Consider the following 15,199-nt stretch of genomic DNA (forward strand, 5'->3'; position numbering starts at 1 on the left):
TGGGTGGTCGGGGTGCTTATTGCTCCCTTAAGTGTAGGGTGTAGCTAGCTGTTCACACTGGGTCAGGGGAACGGGCTAATGGACTTTGACTTGAAGTCGAGTCGTGGCGAAGGCCAGGAAGAATTAGGGCCTCTGGACTTCTAGACAGGGCTCCTTGCCACTACACTATGCTGAACATGTAGCTCGAAGACAGGTCTTCCTGGGACCATCCTTAATCTTCCAGTTCTGGAGCTTGGGAGAAAGCATGTCTGGGGGTCCTGAGCAGAGCTGATTGACACCGACAGTTCTCTTTTTTCATCTGCTGAGCACTGAAGTTGAACTTTCCCATAGAAGAAGGCAGAGATGTCTCTATCTGCTGAAGAGGATGGGCTTCCCAGGTGGCTCAGTGGTAAAGAATTGGTAAAGAATCCTCCTGCCAATGCAGGAGCCACTGCATATGCGGATTGGATTCCTGGGTCTGGAAGATCCCCTGAAGGAGGAAATAAATGGCAACCCACTCCAGTATTCTTGCCATGACTGAGCATGCAGACAGACTAGAGAGGATACACTACTGCAGATAACTAATGTCCGGTCAGATCAAGCAGAACAATACCAGTTCCCCTAAAGAAAGGAAGTGGGCTGGTTGAACAGATGTGAAAGAGGTGGATGGACCCTGAAACTTTATTTATTTATTTATATATTTTTTGGTGGTGCTGCATGGCATGTGGCGTCTTAGTTCCCCAACCAGGGGTGGAACATGCACCCTCTGAATTGGAAGCACAGAATCTAAACCACTGGACCACCAAGGGGGGTCTGGAACTGGATTTCTTGGCATTGCTTTCCTCATTTCAAGGACTTGGGAGCCTTTTGTTCCTTCCTCTAAATAACAAATAATCATTCCTGAGTAAGGGAGTTAACAGGGAGCCGCCGTTTGGGATATGCTTGGATTCTGTGACTTTTGCAGGAGATAAAGCAAAGGAGTAAAATTCATTTTTGTGAACAGTGATTGGTCCCCCAAATGACAGCCAGGTGCAGGCAGGGTCACCCATCTCCCTGGAACCTGCAGATACCAGTGGGAACTACCCCCTTCAGATTTAACTGGATTCAACAGAACTCATGTGTACCCCTTTCTCAGGAGCACCAGCCAGGTACCATGGTTTGGAGGAGAGCAGGGGAGGAACCAAGGATTAGCCAAGGCAGGTCAGACTAAGGTGCTTTGGCAAATAGTACAGCCTGCTCTAAAAGTCCAGATCCTATATGCCTGAGTTTCCAGCCCTGTGATCGCTTGGGTGAGGGAACTACCTGTTAAGTGTTGGTAATCTGAGCTCATAGTTCTGTCCATTGCAGTTCTAAAGCAGGTACATTCAGAGCCCAGAAATCCCTAACTCACAGCATCAGATCAGTCCTCACTGCCCTGTCTAGTTTCTTCCCCTGAACTGACACCTCTCTGTGAACTCTCTCTTCGAAGCTTTGTGTTTATTTACTGCATTTTGCTCAGTACAGTGGTTATGAGTCAGAGCACCCAGGTTAAAACCTGCCTTGTCAATTCCTAACCAGATGATCTTGGCTATACTTAACCTTTCTGTGCTCAGTTTCTTCACCCAAAAAATGGATAATGCTGTCTACCTTACTGAATGTGTGGGGCCATTCAGTTATTTGACAAATGTGTACTGAGTACTCACTAGGCATTCATGGTGCTAGGTTCTATTCCAGGTTCTCAGGGTGTGTCTGTGATTGGCTGAGGGGATCGGTGAGAAGGGCAGGACAAAATCAATAACATGATCTGCTATGTTTGATTCGCACTGGAGAGGAAGAAGAACGTTGAGCAATATCAGGTAATGAATACTGGGGATGAGCTGGGGATGGTCACAGTATTAAGAAAGAGGTCAGGGCAGGTTCCATTGTGATAGTGACATCTGAGGTGAGGGAGTTGATCAAGCCCAAGCATGGGTGAAAACAGGGTCCCAAGTGGAGGCCACCATGACAGCAAAGGCCCTAAACATGTAGAAGCACAGGGAGGCAGTTAGTGAGGGCCATGGTGTGTCAGCTTGGGGTGGAGGTGGGGTGGCAACTGGAGACCATGGGAAGGTACTTTCTTTGACATCAAATGGGATTATGACAGATACCACGAGTAAAGCAACAGAAAACCCTGAATGTAAATCCTACTTAAGGACCATTGAGCCATCTCACAAGTAATGTTTCATTTGGTTTCTATTATGTTGCTGATTGAATGTATTTTTATAAAGTGCTGTGTGCCACCAATTTTGTCAACCTTGGGGAGATCATAGTGGATAGACAGTCCTGGCTTTTAGAAGCTAGAAGAGGAATCAAATGATAGATGGCATGAAAAAATAAAGTAAGAAGGAGCCTGCTAGGGTGGTTGGGTAGGACCTTCATAAGATAACATTTGAGCAGAGAGCAGGTGGAGGGCAAATTGAACAGAAGTGTGCAGCAGAGGAACAGCATATGCAAAGGCCATAAAGAAGGAGGTTTGTCCCCTGGTTAGAGAAAGGGGAGACTGGAATGGAGTGACCATGGATTTTACACTTAGAAATTTTCAAGTGAGGGCATGGCTTGATGGGGTTTTAATTTTATCATTATCACTGTGCAGAGCAGATTGGATCTGGATAGAGGGAGGCAGAGGCTATTTTTGAAGCAGCCACAGAAATGCAAGCAGGACATGGGCCATTCCAGAGTCAGCTGGTGGAGGTGAGGCTGGTGAGCAGTAGTGGTTTCCTCCATGGTGTGCTACTGGGTGTGAAAGGAGTGAGAAACGTGTGTAGTTTTGGCCCCAGTTGGGTGACTGGAGAGTCTGCCCAGGAAACTGCAAAACAGTTTCTGGGAAGGGGTTGGGAGACAAAGATGAGTTTTGGACTTGCTAGGTCTGAAATGCTCAAGACAAATAGCTATGATGGTTCTGGGAGAAAGCCAAGGCTAGAGGTGGAAATCTGTTGTCACAGCACGCAATAGGAGTTGAGATCCTAGAATAGACTAGCATGGGTAGAGGAGCTGTCTTGGAGGAGTTGAATGGTCCACACTAGCTTTGGAGACTAGAAAGAGAGGAGAGAGATCCAGAGGGGAAAAAGAGGAAAGGGGGAAGCGGGTAGGGGGAGGAGAAGGAGCAGCCACTATGAGGTGGAGAGAAGTCTGGGCAGTGCTGAGCCTTGGAATCCCATACAGGCAAAGGTGTTTTCAAGAAAGAGGGATAGTCAATGAGGATAAGTGCTGCTGCAAGATCCAATGAAATGAGGCAAAACCACTGATAAGAGCACTGACCCATAGTATTTGGTATAGAGGCTCCCTGAGCAGAACAGAGGTAGAGCTGCTGGGATAGGGTAGTTTAGAGAGAGAAAGGAGGTGAGGGAGTGGAGACAGTTGGGTAGAAAAAAGTGGCAGTGGCTGAGGGAGAATGGGTCCCATCTTAAAGATGGGAGAATTACAGTGTGTGGCTTAAAGGAAGGAGGGGCTGGGCAGGAGCCAGGAGGAGCAGAGAAGGGAGAAGAGGAGGCAAGGTGGTCTTTGGACCCTGAGCCTAACAGGGAGCAAGTGAGTGGAAGTCCATGGTGGACTTCTGAATACACAGACACTTCAGCAAAAGAAGAAGCAGGATGTGATGGTTTATTTTATGCATCAATTTGGCAAGGTCTTGGTACCCAGTTATTTGATCACACAGAAGTCTCAAATTTGCTGTGAAGATACTTTTTGAATGAGATTAACATTTAAATTGGTAGACTTTGCATAAAACAGATTATCCTCCATAAATAAATGGGCTTCAATCAGTTAGTCTCTAAGAGTAAAGACCAAGGGAATTCCCTGGTGGTCCAGTGGTTACGACGGCACAGAGTTTTAACAATGTAGGGGGCATGAGTTTGATCCCTGGTTGAGGAACCAAGATCACACATGCCCTGCAGCACCGCCAAAAGATTAAAACAAGAGTAAAGACTGAGGTTTACACACACTGTCCTCCCCCCATCCCACACTTAAGGAATTCTGCCTGCAAACTGCCTTCTATCTTGAACTGCAACATCATCTCTTCCCTTGGTCTCTGATCTGCTGGCCTACCCTGCACATTTTGGGCTTGCAAGCCTCCACAATTATGTGAACCAGTCTTGTGAAATAAATCAATCAGTCCCCTCCCCTCTTCATACACACACACACACACACACACCCTATTGGTTTTGTTTCTCTGGAGAACCCTGACTGACAGGAAGGAACAAGAGATAGTAGAGATGTGAGAGCAGGAGGAAGGCATGACACACTCACCTTGCAGAGTAGAAAGGTGAATGGACTGTAGCAAAGGAAACCATAGATTATGCCAAACATGGAAAGTGAACTTTGCACCATAAAGTACCATGTATAGCTTTCCTAAAAATGCCGTATCTACAAACAGAAGGGCAGCAATTACATCTTCCCCTGGGGAGAAGGTCATCATTCCACAGGATGTACTTGTAGATGAATGACAAATACAGGTGTATAAAATGTGCCACCTTGTTGTCTGATTCCTGGACAGCCACATCTGGCTTACCTGAGAGCTCATTAGAAATAGAACCCTCGGGTCCCAAACACAGTCTGAATCGTGAACCAAATACTAGGACTAGACTTTCTAGTTACTTGCAATTTGTTTTGTTTTGTTTTTTGGGTGAGTTGAATGGCATGTGGGATCTTAGTTCCCTGACCGGTGTTTGAACCCATGCCCCTTGCAGTGGAAGCTCCACTTCCACTTCCACCAGGGAAGTCCAGCTCTTTGCAGTTTGGGAAGCTCTGTTGTAAAGGAGTCAGCATGATTCTGGGCAGAGTAGATGCTCAACAAACTATAGCTTGACTAGCAGTCCTAAGAATAACAGTGCTGAGTATTACTATGACTTATTCATAGACTTCTAGGAAGCAAGGACAGTAGGGTTCTGACCTGGTACCCCAATATCCAGCAGAGGTTATGGCTGATAAAAAGGGCTCTGAGAACCCACTGAGTGAAGAAATTTGGCTTGATTAATTTTCTTGCAATACAGGCCTCCCAGCTGTCACATGAAGGCTGCTCATCTATTTTTATATTTTGTTTTGTTCCTTTTGCCAAAGTCAAAAAGACTTTGAGAACTACACAAAGACGAACATAACCAACTATTCAAGTGCTCCAATGAAAGCACCTAAAATAACCCAGTTGTTCACTGGAAAAAGGTGCCAAGGATGGAGGAGAAGGAGGAGGGTGTTAGGGAAGTAGGGGTCATTTGCACTTTGGATGCTCTTTAGAGATGGACTCAGGACAGGTGGGATTAACTAAGGATCATGAGTTGTCAGGAGGTGAGGGTGACATAATGGAATAGTCACAAATGAGTGTAGCAAGCAGATCTGGGGTGTGGGTGGTAAGAAAATAAGAGTCACTCCAAGATGGGTGCACTGTGGCATTTCACAGTTGTGGCAAAACCTTAGGAAAGCCATGTTTCCTGTAAACACATAGATACTTTATTGTGTCTGTCTTTCCTGCCTGTTCTTTTTTAAAAAATTTTATTTATTAAAACCGTAGGAAAACCATGCTTCCTGTGAACACATAGATGCTTTACTGTGTCTGTCTTTCCTGCCTGTTTTTTTAAAAAATTTTTATTTATTTTGGCTGTGCTTGGTCTTCATTGCTGTGCACAGGCTTTCTCTAGTTGCAGCGAGCGAGGGCTACTCTTTAGTTGCTGTGCTCAGCCTTCTCATTGTAATGGCTTTGTGCCTTGCAGAGCACGGGTTCTGGGCAGGCAAGCTTCAGAAGTTGTGGCTCACAGTCTCTAGAGCTCACCCTCGGGCTTGGTTCTCTTAAGGCAGGTGGAAAATCCCAGAGCAGGGATGGAACTTGTGTCTTCTGCACTGGCAAGCGGATTCTGAACCACTGTATCATGAGGGAAATCCTCCTGCCTGTTTTCTCTGTCCACTCTAATTTTCAGTTTTGCTCCTGCATAGTCTTTGACTCTTTCTGGAGGGAATCAACCCTGGCTATTGCAGTTCTTTGAATGTTCCCTTTCATTCTGTCTGTTCCTTAAGTGAGGTGAATCCCAGGATCCTGGAATTTCAGGAAGCTGGAGCTCAGGGAGAGAAAACTGGTCAAGGATCCCAGATGTATGGGGATCGGGGTGGGGAAGGCAGATGTCATGCACAATATGTTCAGCATATGTTAGGCTTACCATCTGCATTTTATCACTTAATGCACACTGGAATCCCAGGAAGCTGGAGCCCTCAGGGCCACATGAAGAGCTTGGAGTCTGTCCTGTAGGACAGAAGTGTTCACTACATGCTGGATCCCATACTCTAAGGTGTGTCCTGATCCCTTCTCAGAGCACAGAACCTATGCTAGCCCCTTCATCTCTATCTAGCCTTCCTATTCAAGTGTGGTTTAAGTCATATAACCATGGAGTACCTTTATCTTAGGTATTTTTTCTCAGTCAGTCTCAGGAACAGGGAAATCTTATTTCTGTTCCCTTGCTCTGCTGGTTGCTTAGATGTTGGGAGGCAGTGGATAAGTTTCTCTACTCATATATGATGATACAATACCTGGGTCACATGAATCAAACAAAATTTTTTGCATAAGTACTCCAGTGACTGGGGCTTCTCCGGTGGCTCAATGATAAAGAATCCACCTGCAGTGCAGGATTTGCAGGAGATATGGGTTGGATCCCTGGGTGGGGAAGATCCCCTGGAGGAGGGCATGGTAACCCACTCCAGTACTCTTGCCTGGAGAATCCCATGGACAGAGGAGCCTGGCAGGCTACAGTTTATAGGTTTGCAAAGAGTCAGACATGACTGAGTGACTTAGCACATGCACACGCACCCCAGCACAGAGTCAGGGATACTTAGGAGGTACTTACATGTCATAGTCCCCCTTTCCTCCTCAGTTAGCTGTACATGAACTTTTAAACTTCTTAGTGTTCAACACCTGTAATTATAGTGCATCTCAGTTTGAGTTTCTGCTACTGAACACCTGGATGGTAGTCACTATGTATATTTGCTCCAGACATAGAGAATTCTGAATTCTGAGTCCTTATTCCTCAGATACTCTGAGTGCTTTCACTAAATCTTTTAAACATAGCATGATCTATTTCAGGAATTTCCTGACACTACTGACCCTTCTAATTTTTCCAGTCTCCCTTCAGCCCCATTCTCTCAAGCTCAGTTTATTTCACGTGCAGATAGGGATGGCAGTGAGAGTCCTGTAATGGGTCAAAATGTATCCCACAACATGATATACTTAAATCCTGATCTCTTATTACTGTGGAAGTAGCCTTATTTGGAAATAGGATCTTTGTAGTTGTGAACAAGTTATGACAAGGTCATACTGAATTAGAGTGACCTTGAAGTCCAATGATGGGTTCGTAGGTCATATGAAGATAAATACCAGGATGAAGGCCATGTGACCATGAAGCCAGAGATGGGAGTGGTGTGTCTACAAGGCCAGGAATGCCAGGGATTGCTGGTAATCACCAGACGCTAAGAGAAAGCAAGGAAGGATTCTCCCCCTAGAGTATGGTCCTGCCACGCCCTGATTTCACACTCTGGCCTCCAGAACTTGAGAGAAGAAATTCCTGTTGTTTCAGGTTACCCAGTCTGTACGATTTGTTACAGCAGCCCTAAGGAACTAACACAGGCCTGGGTGCTTCCCTGGTGGCCCAGTGGCTAAGACTCCGTGTTCCCAATGCAAGGGGCCTGGGTTTGAGCCCTGGTTAGGGAATTAGATCCTGCATGCCGCAACTAAGACCTTGTGCAGCCAAATAAGTAAATATTAAAAACAAACAAACAAACACAGGCCTTGACCCACCCACCCTCACACACCCACTAATTTGGCTTACAATATTAGAATACTTGTCACAGTCTTACTTCTGCCTGTTTGTGATTATTTCCAGCCTTGCTCATAGTCTCTTGTAGATAAATTTGAGACCCCGCATTGAAATGTGAAAGTTATCTGCTTTTCTCTGCTTTTTACCTCCCCGACCTACCTAACTGGTTAAAACTGACAGAGCCCCCATTCATCTCTTTTGCATTCTGGTTGTTTTTGTTGAGGTCATCTCCTCGGAACACAGAGATAATTGCCAGCACATATGCTGTCCTAATCACTCTCCTCTCTGAGTTAATTCAATTTAGCATTTACTGGGTGTCAACTCAGAGCAGCCTGGCTCAAGGGTGAGCAAATGGAGCTTCTTCTGGAAGATGGGAAAACCTCATTGGCACAACACGAAGATGAAATAAGTGAATGAATGACCATTATGCAAAATACTTGTTATTTGGAGGGAATTGTGTGACCAACCTGCAGATGAGGTTAGAGGCTAAAGAATTTGGATTTCACTGGTAAGCTAGTACTTCTCACGATTTTTTTTTGCCTGCAGCCCAAAGACATACAAATCATGATTCACGCCAATAATTTCTGCTCTATTCTATTATGCAGAAAAAAGGCTGGAGTGTTGGCAGATGCTCTATTCAGCCAAACTCTACCCAGGTTTCCCTGAGCATTTTTCCAACTAGATCTGACTTTCAGGCCTCCATTCTTGCTTTACATTGTCCAACTTTAGGAGGAATCCTGCTCAGTCAGTTTAACCAGAAGCCCCCACCCTCAAGATTTCTGATTACCCTTGAAATCTCTGATCAGGTTGCTCATCCTCCCCACCATCCCTCAGGTGATATCTGATTACCCTGGCCTACCTTAAACAAGAATCCCCTTAGGTCAGGTTGCTTTATCCTGAATGCCCCTTTATTCCTAAGGTTTTCCCTTGGTAATATTCTATCCACTGACCTTGCTCCTTGGCTATGAATTTCAACCTTTCCTTTTTGCCTTTGGAGTTGAGCCCAATCATTCTTTCCATTACAGAATCCCACTTCGGTGGTCTGTACACCTATCCCAGTAGTCCCCTGAATAAAGACTGTCTTATTGTGCTTTAAATAGTGTCATGAATAATTTTTTTTTAATACTATTATAGGCTCTTATGGGTCTTTTAACACAGTGGAGTGTTAACGAAGCATTCTCCTTAGGCTAAGGGAACTGTGATGTGTACCAGAGTTCAGTTAAGTATTTTGGGAAAACCCAGGAGAGAGGTGGGCTGCTGGCTTACTGACTTGACAAGAAAACAGACAGTTGTTAGTGAGTATGGGAGTTGAAGGCCAGAAAGTCAGCTGCCCCGTAACTGTAATTGAGTCCAATCACTGATGAGGGGTCTTGTATGTCTCAGTCACCATTAGGTTGTGGAAAGGCATTGTCAGGTAAAAATTCTCTCCCAGAACTGTAGAAAGTCTGGGAACTAAAAACTCATCTTGTAGTAACTTGCTGAGAAATAACATTCTAAAGCCTGTGTTGTGGGCTTTGGGAATAAAGGTCTGGCTCCTAAACCTCATCACAAATAGTAATACCCAGAATTCTGAATTGTAGGGTGGGCCCTGGGTCTGACTCATGCTGGTAGCCTTCCTGGAGACTCCCCAGCTGTGTCAGAAGGGAGGCAGGCTACTGGGACTTAACAAATGAGACAGATGTACTGTCTATAACCAACTCAATGCGAACACAGCTGTCTTCCTCTGTGGCCTGAATGATCCAGGCCTCCCAAACTAGAAACAGATAGTTTAAATGTTACTTTGTATTCTTATTTTCTTTCTTTACATTATTTAGGCTAGATGAAAGGTTATCATCTACTTGTATCCTTGAAAGTGAAAGTGAAGTCGCTCTGTCGTGTCCGACTCTTTGCGGCCCCATGGACTGTAGCCTACCAGGCTCCTCCATCCATGGGATTTTCCAGGCAAGAGCACTAGAGTGGGTTGCCATTTCCTTCTCCAGGGGATCTTCCCAACCCAGGGATCGAACTCTGGTCTCCCGCATCACAGGCAGACGCTTTAACCTCTGAGCTACCAGGGAAGCCCTAGCCTCACTTTAAAAAAAAAAAAAAAAAAATCTGCCTTTATCCTCACAATTACTTGATATAATTGCTTGTTCTTTTTGTTGTTGTTGTTAGGAAAATATTTATGGTTTTATTGCATGATGAGGCATTGAAACATCTGAACAAATCAGTATCTGGGTAATGAGGCTTTCTCCTTCACTTTTATGGGTTACTAAAGCAATTTGTCAGTAGATTTTCAAAAAAAGAAAAAAAGACAACCTTTTGCATTACTTAAGTCATTCCAAGGTATACGCTGGTACAACACAAGCTTCTATCAGATGCAGCTAGTCTAGAATCCAAATATCATGCAAAACAGCTCAGTAGAGCAGCACACTGCATCCATTCCCACCAAGGCCCTGCTTATTTGTTGATATTAGGAGCATCTGAAGGAATGTGAATAGTTGAATAGTAAGTGGAAGAGGAAGAAGAAATAGCATGAATGCCTGGCTGGGAGGGGTTCAGTCCAAGTTGTGCAGGGCAAGCCTGAACATGTCATTGGTACAAATCCAAGCAACCTTGATGCTCTTTAATTGGAACATCTGGTGGAACCACATGATGGGGTCTTCATTGGCCTTGAGCTGGCCAAAACTGTGCTGATGATGCAACTATCCGGCATGGGCTGATGGTCCTGAGCCATGATGCTGTGCTGGGTTTTCTGGAATGGAAGCTAGGCAATTTCTTCACAATGGCAGCTTTCCCTTGGAATTGCTGTCCTTCCCATGTGAATCCTGAGGTGTCGAAATAAACTGCTCCTAGTTGGATTCTATCATTATCAAATAACTGGTAGTAATGTTGAATGAAGCTGGAGCCAATTTGCTCCCAAACTGGCTTGTCTCCCATTCTGAAGCATCACCCAGCCTCATTGAGATCCAAAGAGCTGGCACAATGGTGGCAGAGACCCAACTTGGTCTTCCTGTTTTGTTTTAAAATTTACTTATTCTACTAGTGCAGAGTTAACACCCTGAAAAATCCTCAGAAGTTATCCAGCATCAAACTTCTTAACTGAGTTGAAAACAAAGCCTGGAAAAGTTAACAGGGTATTTAAGGAATTTCCAGGGACTCAACAAGTTCATCTGACCTCTGATTTCTGGGACTCTTTACAGGGACTGCTGCCTGGTCTGTTATAACAGAGCCTTCTGGTTGCTGGAGGCTGGACAATCCATGCCCTTGGCCTTCTCTTCTGTTCTCCACTGGACCCTCTCACCTTTCATAATTCGTCCTTGTTGTTGTTCAATTGCTAAGTCATGTCTGACTCTTTGAGACCCCATGTGTTGAAGGAAGGGAACCCCTTTTCCAGGGCCCAAGAGTGGGCTCTTGTCTGACACTCAGAAATGTATTGTTTAAGAAATGAATTGTCACATAAGCTGACAAAGCAAAAGACTTTATTAAGAAGAGGTGCCTATGCAAAGAAGAGTAGGGTAAGAGAACCCAGGAGAACTGCTGTGCCACATGGCTCACAGTCTTGGATTATATGGTAATGGGATTAGTTTCCAGATTTTCTCTGGCGAATCACTCTGACTCAGGGTCCTTCCTGGTGGGTCAAGCATTGCTCAACCAAAATGGATGCCAGTGAGGATTCTGGGAGGTAGTAGGACATGGGGAGAAACATCAATAACCTCAGATATGCAGATGACACCACCTTATGGCAGAAAGTGAAGAACTAAAGAGCCTCTTGATGAAAGTAAAAGAGGAGAGTGAAAAAGCTGGCTTAAAACTCAACATTTAGAAAATGAAGATCATGGCATCCAATCCCATCACTTCATGGCAAATAGATGGGGAAACAATGGAAACAATGACAGACTTTATTTTTTTGGGTTCCAAAATCACTGCAGATGGTGACTACAGCCATGAAATTGAAAGACACCTGCTCCTTGGAAGAAGAGCTATGACCAACCTAGACAGCATATTAAAAAGCAGAGACATTACTTTGCTGCAAAGGTCCACCTAGTCAAAGCTATGGTTTTTGCAGTAGTCATGTATGGATGTGCAAGTTGGACTATAAAGAAAGCTGAGTGCTGAAGAATTGATGCTTTTGAGCTGTGGTGTTGGAGAAGACTCTTGAAAGTCCACTGGACTACAAGGAGGTCAAACCAGTGAATCCTAAAGGAAATCAATCCTGAATATTCATTGGAAGGACTGATGCTGAAGCTGAAACTCCAATCCTTTGGCCACCTGATGGGAAGAACTGACTCATTGGAAAAGACCCAGATGCTGGGAAAGATTGAAGGCAGAAGGAGAAGGTGACAACAGAGGATGAGATGGTTGGATGGCATCACTGACTCAATGGACATGACTTTGAGCAAGCTCTGGGAGTTGGTGATGGACAGGGAAGCCTGTCATGCTGCAGTCCATGGGGTCACAAAGATGCAATTGAACTGAACTGAACTGAGGACACGGGGCGTCTCCTTTTGACCTCTTTCAAATTCATCCATTGGTGATGGCTTGTTAGTTCTGTGTTCCTTACTGGGACCTCCTGTCTTAAAATATAATTCATGCAAATGGTTACTGTGGTGCCTGGCCAGGGTGGGCAGTTTCAGTCAGTGTGCTTCCCCTAACACATGGACTGCAGCATACCAGGCTTCCCTGTCCTTCATTGTCTCCCAGAATTTGCTCAAACTCATGTCCATTGAGTTAGTGATGCCATCCAATCATTTCATCCTCTATCGACCCCTTCTCTTCCTGCCTTCAATCTTTCCCAGCATCAGGGTTTTTACCAATGAGTTGGCTCTTCGAATCAGGTGGCCAAAGTATTGGAGCTTCAGCTTTAGCATCAGTCCTTCCAGTGAATATTCAAGGTTGATTTCCTTTAGGATTGACTGGTATGATCTTGCTGTCCAAGGGACTCTCTAGTGTCTTCTCCAACACCACAATTTTAAAGCATCAATTCTTCTATGCTCAGCCTTCTTCTTTATGGTCCAACTCTCACATCCATCTATTGAAAAATCGTAACTTTGACTATATGGACCTTTGTCCTCAAAGTGATGTCTCTCCTAGACCATTTCAACCTGTGGGCACCCCCCACCCCCCACCAACACACACACACACACCAGCCTCCAGGAGTTTCTGGGGGCCTGCCCTGCCAGAGCCAATTTCTCTGACGCAGGGGTGGTTGAGCCTTACAAAGGCCACGAACTGAGGGAGGGATGGGCTGGCCATAAGGGAGAGTCTAGAACTGTGGCCTCCTAATCAGTCACTTGGACTGGGAAGGGGAGGGTCCAGATGTGTGCACATCTAGCCAAGTACATTTTGCCTTGGCTCAGGAATTTCTGAGGGTGGGCAATATATTTCAAATAGCCTACCCCCTGGCGCTGGACTCCTGCAAATGACCAGACCCAGGAGCTGCCCATCACAGTAGGTAATGACCCGTTACCAACTTTGGTTCTGTGACACCAACTCTGTTGTAAGAAAATCTCGTGTTGGCCCTAACACCATTGTAAGGGTGAAATTGCGGGAGGTTTCGGGGATCAATATCTATTCCAAAAATGCTGGGCAGATGTTTGAAATCAGAATTAACCAGAATTTCAGTTCTCCCATTTCTAGGGTGAAAGGTTGTTTAAAGAAATTTTAAATACAAGTAGTTTTCTTAGGGAGATTTATGAAAAAAAGAAGAGGAAGAAGGAGAAGCTAGCAGGTTCATGCCTCTCTATTGTTTGGATTTGATGACAGAAATAGAAGGAATGAGCAGGAACAAAAGGCATGGCACTCCCTGGGCTTTCTTGCGCCCCCTGCTGGTCTGTGCCTGCGGGGATTCCTCACATCTGCAAATAAAAAACTGGTCTTATATTTGAGAACCATCGCCACAGGGAAAATCTCGCCCGATTCTGAGCTTCCATTTCTCAAACTACAACTACTCTCCAGGTTTTGTGAATTTGCCTTCCCTTTCTTGCCACTTCCAGTGACTTCTCTGATAGCACCTTTTGCACATTTCCTTGGAGAAGGCAATGGCACCCCACTCCAGTACTCTTGCCTGGAAAATCCCATGGACGGAGGAGCCTGGTAGGCTGCAGTCCTTGGGGTCGCTAGAGTCGGACAAGACTGAGCGACTTCACTTTCACTTTTCACTTTCATGCATTGGAGAAGGAAATGGCAACCCACTCCAGTGTTCTTGCCTGGAGAATCCCAGGGACGGGGGAGCCTGGTGGGCTGCCGTCTATGGGGTCGCACAGAGTTGGACACGACTGAAGCGACTTAGCAGCAGCAGCAGCACATTTCCTGTTGTTGTTCTGAGTCTTTGTGACTCCATGGACTGCAGCACACCAGGCTTCCCTGTCCTCCACCATCTCCCCAAGCTTGCTCAAACTCATGCATGCCCTTTGAGTCGATGATGCCATCCAACCATCTCATCCTCTGTCGTCCCCTTCTCCTGCCTCTGATCTTTCCCTGTATCAGGGTCTTTCCTATTGGGGGATTAAGAAAAAAAAAAAAAATCTGCAAGTTACCTATTGAATGCCATTCAGAATGAGAACAGGGAGCTCTTTTAACCTGGATTGTTCTGTCCGGTATGACTTTTTGCGACCCCACGGACTGTAGCTGGCAAGGCTCCTCCATCCATGGGATTTCTGAGGCAAGAATGCTGAAGTGGGTTGCCATTTTCTTCTCCAGGGGAGCTTCCAGACACAAAGGATGGAACCAGCATCTCTTGTGTCTTCTACATCGGCAGGCAGATTATCACTAGCACAACCTGGGAACCCTTTAAACCTGGGACCTTGCAGCAAATCCTCCTTTCCCAACAGGTCTTAGACTGGTGCATTTCACCCTGTGAGTTGCACATGGGTTAATCAATGTAGTGGGGCAACACTCACTTTTTTTTTTTTTAAAAGAAGAGACTAGTGGAGATGAAATATCAGAGCACATTGCTCTAGTTTGGAAATGAGTCCATAGACTCAGGTATTTCTGAAATAGGGCTTTTGTTTTCTCAATATCTGCAAGAAGGAAGACTGAGGGGAGTATCCATCATCAAGAAACCACTAGTTAACTTCATTACAGTTCCCATTTCCACAATTTTATGGGTGCTTTTAGAGAACAAAAGGAGACACCCTCACCTTCCAAATACCGTTGGTTTGAATATCTACACTGCAGTCTGGGAAGTCCTGAAAAGTAAACACAATCTACCTTTGAAATCACAAGCTTTGAAATCTACCCTAAATAACTATAGATAAGGTAGAATTTGCATTTGGAAAGGGACCCAAATATACATTTAAAAGAGAAGTGGAGGACTCTCCCCTTTATGGGGAACAAAAAAGAGAAACCGGACCTAGAGGGAGGAAAATGAAATTTTTTGTTACATTAACCTTTAGAATTTTAGGCTATGTCAGGGTAAGTATTGTTCCCAGAAT

At 45.1% G+C, this 15,199-nt stretch overlaps 1 pseudogene; it reads right to left on the reverse strand.

The window, feature by feature from the left end:
• Positions 1-10,321: 10,321 nt before the first annotated feature.
• Positions 10,322-10,703, reverse strand: LOC102265111 (nuclear transport factor 2 pseudogene; annotated as a pseudogene).
• Positions 10,704-15,199: the final 4,496 nt, after the last annotated feature.

This window comes from Bos mutus, chromosome 7 (assembly GCF_027580195.1).
Source record: "Bos mutus isolate GX-2022 chromosome 7, NWIPB_WYAK_1.1, whole genome shotgun sequence".
Taxonomy (NCBI): domain Eukaryota; kingdom Metazoa; phylum Chordata; class Mammalia; order Artiodactyla; family Bovidae; genus Bos; species Bos mutus.